We start from the raw sequence: 7,528 nt of genomic DNA on the forward strand, positions 1-7,528 counted from the left end.
TCTCAGCAGCGCAGGGTTTGTGGCTCACCGTGAGCTCACCGAAGGGTAAATTGTAAGGCGGCAAGCGCTGATTGATGACTTGATGCCTTTCGAGGCGTCAGTTCTGAGGCGGCGTACTCTGAGCCATTCGTCTGACCGAGAATCGCTGAATGTGGATCCGTCACCGACCGGAAAAGGGACTTTTGTTAGCACCCTGGACGGAGCCTTTGTTTGGTCTTTCACCGCCTGAAACAATTGATACTGGACGTTGCTGAAGCGTGGCGGTGCTTCTAGAAGCTTGCCTGATTGATGTGCTCATCACCTGACGACGACTTCATGCCAGGAACTTGCTGCGCATCTCTGTCCCGGGTTTCCAAGGTAGAGCGGCAACCAATCTATGTTGGCCGTTTATGTGGTTCGAGCAAATGGATTATTACTTGAGACAATACGGGCCGAGATGATGATGTAATAGATTGTATGCCTTGAGCGAGACCGAGTGAGAGAGGCACAGAGGCAGAAATGTTTTAGTGTCACTTGGTTCATCTATGAAAGGACCGCTGGGTGTGATCTGGTTGGTTGCTTCCAAGTCCGCCGAGTCTGTGCCCCAACAACGTCCAGTTGAAATGGGTAGGGCGCGCCATGGGGCCCTTGCAGCAGCTTGATTTCCTGACAAGAGGCACGGATGCGTTGGACTTAAAAGGTGCTCTGAAGGCGTTGCATCAGCACCCAGTGCACTTTAATGAGCCAAAGTTGATGGGTGTTGGAAACAGACTGTCGGGTTGGGGCCTTTGCCTCGAAGGAAAGCAACTGGAGGGGAGGCGGAGCTGGTTGGCTGGTGATGATTCGACGAGGATGCGCGTTAGAACGGTTAGGCAAGGCGCGCGGTACAGTACTTTGTAGCGCCCTCCATTACGTAAGTGAGCTTGGGGAGGCTCTGCGTGAAGCGCACTCAGGTACCCAGATACATGCTTTATCTTATCTACTTGAGCCTCATTCAATGCCCGTCCAATCAGAAGCTTACCCCACCACTTCCCAAAAGACCCCGCCATCTTCATTTTCAGGGATTTCACATCACCCTTCTTTTTTCTCTGCTACTCCTGACTGACGACAGCAAACAAACCGAAAGCTTCGCGCGCTCGCCCTGCGCAATTCTGCCCACGATAGAGTCAGAATACAGGTAAGCAAGGCATCTTTCATTCCTCTAACGCGAAATTCCAAGTGGATCTCAGCGTTGCGCAGTGGCGCGTTTCTCAGATTTACCTTAGCGTTATGGACTAAGTGGGCTTCCCGCAATGGACCCACGCCGTGGGCGAAAGGTACAGTGTATCGACGTCACATCCTTGGACTGAGGTCCAATTCGCGTGCTGCGGACGGCGATGCGTCACGAGAGTCACCAAGATACCGAATTTTTTGAAAATGTAAGGGAAATGTCATTGTATTCTATCTGCTATCCAAGAAAAACAACCCTGTCTGTCCTTCTATCCCGAACTCCACAAACAAAAGAAACTGTCGATGATGGCGGTGCTGTTTACCAAGGGAACTGTTGCTGGTTGTTTCGTAAAGTTACATAATCTCATCCGTGGCTGAGCAGTCGTTCTTTTCCCTTGCTCAACTATTTCCTTGCGTTTGCTCTCCGGATGCGGACCACCTGCTATTCACCGCTAGTCGTGAGCTTGAGTGAAGGCGACTGGGGTGGTGGCGGCAGTGCTGGTTCTACACCGAGCGATGCTGTCTTGAGATGATGATGCTCGGTCCGCCGTGCCATGGGCGGAGTTGTTTGCGGAAGTTGGCGGGCCAAATGTGATGGGCGGCCAAGCTTGAGCTCACTCTGCTGGCTCTCCCATTGACTCGGCCGAGAAGCTATCCATGTGTCGAGATGGCATTTATCGGTTGGCTGGCAGAGCAACCTGCTGCATGCTGCAGTATTCACAGCGCCAGTGCTGGCAGCTTGGGCAGGCTTGGTCTGTGGTTGCGTTCAAAGGGCCAGTGCTGCAATTGCTGCAGTACCAAACCCAGGTGTAGGTCACCGCGGGCTTGCTGGATCGCTTGCTGCTGCCGCCGGTTCCACGGCTGGAGGAAGAGGAGTGCTTGTGGCTGTGGCTGGGCATCTTAACTGATTTGAGTGTTTGATGAAGGTCGAAGGTAAATTGAGAATGAGAGAAAGGTCTTTGCTCGAGTTGCTGCTGCTTGAAGCTGAGAGGAGTTGGTGGTATCTGAAGTAAGTCGATGATGATGATGATGTGATCTTGCTCGGAAACTTCAACAACTCTGGATATCACAGCTTTCTTATAACTCCCGTGGGATCCCCAGAGAACGCCTAATGACGTACAAAACCTTTCGCGATATGGTATTTGGTGTCATTGCGCACTTGGGCATTGTCGTTGAGGCACAATCCCAGCACAGGGCGGAGCCGACTCCGGTTCGGTAAGTAACAATTCCCTACAATAACGTATATATCGAATCGCGCAACTGCGCTGTACGCAATTTCAGCACCAATATCCAAGTTAGACTTGACAACGCCCTGTCTACTACCGCAACTGTCTGAGACTCTACGACAAGAATATGTGTGAGAGCTTTCCTTTTGCAGTTCGTGACAGGGCGAGAGGCAGTGCCTCCGGTGTGTGTACCTCAGGTATCGGTGTCAGCTCCGCGATCTTCCAGCCCGCCCCGCCCCGCCTCGTGTGTCTCCGGCACCGAGACCTTGGACCGGTCCTTTCACACGTCCTTCTAGTGTGTGCACTTCTGATTCTGGTGCCTGGCGGGGGTCTTTTCGAAGCACCCTCGAAAACTTCTTGTGCGTGAGACTACCGACCCCGCGGCGCTTGATCACACCCTTAAAAGGACTATGCGTGCTCTAAAAACGGCGACACCCAATCGCACGTCTCAAAATGTCAGAGAGATGTTGGTCTCTTTGCGGGTAGGCGCGGTCCTTTTGGTTTCTGTGGGTTGCATTCCGCTTCATGCGGTTACGTGGGGCCTATGACTCAATATGCAATGCGAGAGAGCTTGAAGTGACTGCACTGTAAAAGTACCGGTGCAACAACACCATGGCCGTGAGAAATCGGGATGCTGCTGCTGCTGTCCTCAGCCGTGGGCTTCACTTCTCGCGATAGCTCTTCAGCTCGAGGTGGCGCTGGCTGTGGCTTGAGAATGAGGTTGGTTCCACGAACGAGGCACCAGGGGCACCAGAGGCGATGCAAACTGTCTGAGACTTCTTCCTAAGGCTGAACTCAGCGACAGAAAAGAGGCGTGTCTTCTTGCCAAGGATTACTGTAGCACGAGATCTATTAAGATGCGCGCTTATCTTCATCTTTGGACGAAGAAGCCCCTCGGACAAACCCATTCGCATCTCACGTCGACGTCATTTAAGGCTGACTCGAGGTTCTCAACGTTCGCTCACATCGCACAAACTTCAGGGGAGCCTTCGGAATATAGAAGTGTGGCTGGAAACAAGGGAGTGAGATCTATTGTAGAGAGTGTGTCGTGAGACATCTAGCCTGTAGACATGACCCCAGACCCGGACAGACATGGATGGAAAAAGAAAAGTGATACCAGAACCGCGCCAAGAAGTCTAGATGTGAGCCAGTCCATCAATAGGAAACCGCGTGCATGTCCCCCCATCTTGACTCATCCGACAGCTAAGAAACGTTGCCAAAAGAAAAGAAAAAAAACACCAATTGGACAGTTCCCCGTGGGAAAAACAGGTAGGTACATGCAGATCATAACTCCAAAAGATCAAACCCCCCATGCGTATGCTCACAAAACCCCCGAGTGGCAAAAGCCCACCTCGGCCACTTCGATTGGTCCAATTGACCAATGAGTCTTCGCAAGTTCCGTCTAATCCCGCTCTTCGATACATGACAATTGGGTCGAGATTTGACTTATCAGAGCTGCATCAGACGATCCTCTTCGTCGACCACTCCTCGAGCGTAAAGCGGCGAGGTAATAATATGGTTCATGATCGAGGAAGCTCTTAGGCGACCCTGACCTTGACCTGCTGCAGAGGACAATTTGCGCAGCGGAAGATGTTACAATTGGGGCAACCCGGAGTCGAGTTGCAACTCATGCCCGAATCACCACATTGGCACTAAGAACCATGAGCATTGATCATGAGCTATGAGAGATCGGGCTTCCACTTACGCAAGTCCAGACCCATTGGTATTCGTACTTCTTGGAAGAAGACTTTGAAGAATGCTTGTGAGAAGATCCTGAAGGCATATTGGAGTAGAAGAGACGAAACACTGGGAGCCAGTAGTGAAGATAGAGTAGTATCGGAAAGTGATTGAGATCTTCAAAGCTCTGTGAGGAGTGACAATAGAATCTGGAGGTCGATGATGATCCAAAACTTCAGGCCACAACAACAGCAAGCTCTATCTTCTTATACATATCCTCCCAGAGGTAGATTCGAGACTTCTCGCGGGCTCCCATATGAATTCGAGGCCAAGTGTCATTGACATTGTAAGGCGATGTAATTACAGACAACCGAAGCTCTCAGCCACGTACGGCGACCACTAGACGCCTTTTCACGCGATGCCTTAGGCGGTCTCGCCGAAGATGTGAATGAGTCCTTGCTCGGTGGGGTCCCTTTTGTGAATCGGTGTCGGTAGCTGCTGCGGAAAGGCATCCTCGTCCAATATCAAGGATTCATAGTTCAAGACAGGATGGAGCAAGACATCCACCCCCGAGTCGTGCCCATGCTTGAGGTTTGCGCCTCTCGATTGGAACGTCTCTGCGCGATTCATTGGCAAGGAGCCTCGCTCGTCATGGCCCTGCGTGTTTTGCGCCTTGAGAGCCAGGGCCGTCGAGGCCGATGCTACGGTCCGCCTAGGCAGATATGGCATACCGCAGTCCCTGTGGAACAGTTAGCTCGAGACAAACTAGCCGAGTTAATCCACAGGGCATGGGGCCAGATGACTCTCTGGATGCCGAAGCTACGGAGAAGGGCGGCCGAATGAGAGGCGAGCAGCAGGGTGCGAAGAAAAAAAGGACCAGAGAGCGAGGACGGGAAAATAGTAGGGGACGAGGCGAAAGACCTTGATTGCGGCTCTGCGCGCGAATTGGCGGTGGGGGCAGGTCTGTTGTCTGGCTTCATTGCTAGTTCTTGGTGAGGAGTTGGCAACCAGGAGGCTCAGGGGTTACCACACACCAAGAAGGAGGCTCTGCGGCTTATTTCGGGTTGGTGCGGATTAATTGTGCCTGTTTGGTACTTTGAAGGCTGGCATTGGGAGAGTCCTCTTTGGCGAAGCGCAGCCGCCTTGGTTTCCAAGGGTTCCCAAAGTTCTGTACACCGACAACTAGGCAACCGGACTCCACCAGTAACCATGGAAGGCGGGCTTGTCTTCGAGTGTTGGGCAGCGCAGAGCCGCAAAGGAATCTCTTCGGCTGAGTTTAGCTCTGTGGCACACTGCAACCCGCGACAAAGTCGACTCATACGGCTGTTGCGGTCGTACATTCCACCAACCCGGGCCCGATCTTGTGTCTCTGTCTCCCTGCAGGCGTGCATGGTCGAGAACCGGCATGTGAGTTGCATGTGTTGACCTTGACGAAAGCTTGAAGGTCTTTCTCGCTCTTTTGGCTAGACCCGCATCAGCTTGTAGGCAGCAGTACCTTCCCATCAGAAAGGATAACGAAGCAGGCTCTGGTCTCACTGTCGGACCCCATGTCCCAAGTCTTGGGACAGTGTAAGCATGCAGCTGAACCCCGCCTTCTTCGTGCATCCCATCACGTGACCACTGAACATCCCGGTGATCGGCTCTTGGCCACAGTTGATTGACATTGGGGTTATTGTTGTTTATATCTCGGTGTGGTTGAGTCTCGGCTGGCCGATGGCGATGCAGTACATTGACGATCCAACTTGTCGAGGAATGTGAAAGCGGGGGGTGTTTTGCCGTATTGTGGAGGCTTTGCCGTTCAGGGTCATACGACGGCAGCGACATCACACTTCTATACGAAAGCATAAAGTTACAAGGGGGGAAGGAAAGGGTGGTAAACATGATGAGTAGGATGGGGGAAAAAAAAGGGATAATCTCGACGATAGGAGCAAAGCGGAGGTGAGATACTTCCTGCTCCGAAAGTGTCCGCCCGTATGTATAGCAGAACTGTCGTTCGAGAAGATCGATAAAGGGGTAAGGGGGGTCGAATGCAAGGTTGGAAGCTGAATGAGCATATATGGCTTTGATGGGTTTCGATATCTCTGGTAATGAGCACAGCATCGTTGGAATCTGAATTGTTGATGCGTTGGTGGTCGTCGACGGCCTCGACGTATTGAGAATCGGCAGCTACTTTCCTGTTCATCTTGATTCTTCACCGTCTGGTCGTCGGCTGGTGATGAATGCCAAACAAAGGCACACTGTAAGTCCATTAATCGACAAGACTTTTCGTCGATTCAGTCGGGGGATCGGCGGATCGGTCGGTCGGTTTGCTTTAGGCGATTTGTGACTGAAATTCGGGTTGCCGTTGAGAAGACATTGAGAGAGGATGTGCCGTTATATACTTGATGTTGAGGCTCAACACCACACCACCTTACACTTCAGGCCAGCAAGCTAGGGCATCCCTGCAGCAGCCGTGATCAAAAGGCTCTCGCATTGAAGCCCTGCAAGACTGACCAGCTGACGACTTAGGACTAGAGGCCTTAGGAGGCTGCAAACTTGCAAAACTAACAAAAGTGCTCGCTCGAAAGAGCCTCGGCTGAAGTATAGAAGAGATCCACTGTGAATGGACCCATCTGATCATGCCGTTCTGGCGGTGGCTGGCTGTCCGGCTTACTGTACAGACCTTAGAGCCGCAGGTCAGAACCACTGAGAGACGACAAGATGGTCTTGGTGTTACCTCACTAAACATTTGCGGCTCCTCCGCGGCTGCTCCTGTCATCGTTCAAAATTGCTAAGCAAGGATGTGAAGCAAGCTGTGCGGCTTCTGAGGCACGCAGGTGCCTTGAGTAGCGAATGACCGAGCGCATGGTTGATGAATCACGGCTGGAATGAGAGAAGATGCCTTTGAGAAGACAGTTGCGGGGCTGGTGAGCCCACACATCTGTGTAAAGTCGAAAAAGTCGTATTATAGGTGTCATACACAGGGTTTGTGAAGCTTGATGTAGGAAATGTGTGCCTGGAAGTTCACCGAAAGGTGGTGTGCTGCATCTCGACCGATAGTAAATCTTGACATAGAACCAGCATATTGACAGTACACTTCTATTTAATCAGTAGCTGCTGAAACAGTCCTGGGAGAGGTCTGCAATAGGCGTTGATGGCTCGTATATCAGTCGGGGTCACCGTGGGTGCCTAGATGAGAGCTGAACTGAATGCGGTAATAAGAGCGCCGGTTGTGAAAGTCCTGTGACCACCATGCCCAATTCAAGTTGGCGACATCGCTGATTACAGCAACGTAAACACTCGCAAAGCTACTTTAGTTGACGCCCAACTTTGCTGGGCAGCAAGACGGACCTCAGGCCACGCTCTGTTGCAATGTTTGACGCGCGTTTGTAAACAATCATCGTGATTCGTTGCCGGCCATCAACCTCTGCAAACGAGGGTTTGCCGGATGTCAATAC

Source organism: Colletotrichum chrysophilum (assembly GCF_026319265.1).
Source record: "Colletotrichum chrysophilum strain AFK26 chromosome Unknown scaffold_7, whole genome shotgun sequence".
In the NCBI taxonomy this organism is placed as follows: domain Eukaryota; kingdom Fungi; phylum Ascomycota; class Sordariomycetes; order Glomerellales; family Glomerellaceae; genus Colletotrichum; species Colletotrichum chrysophilum.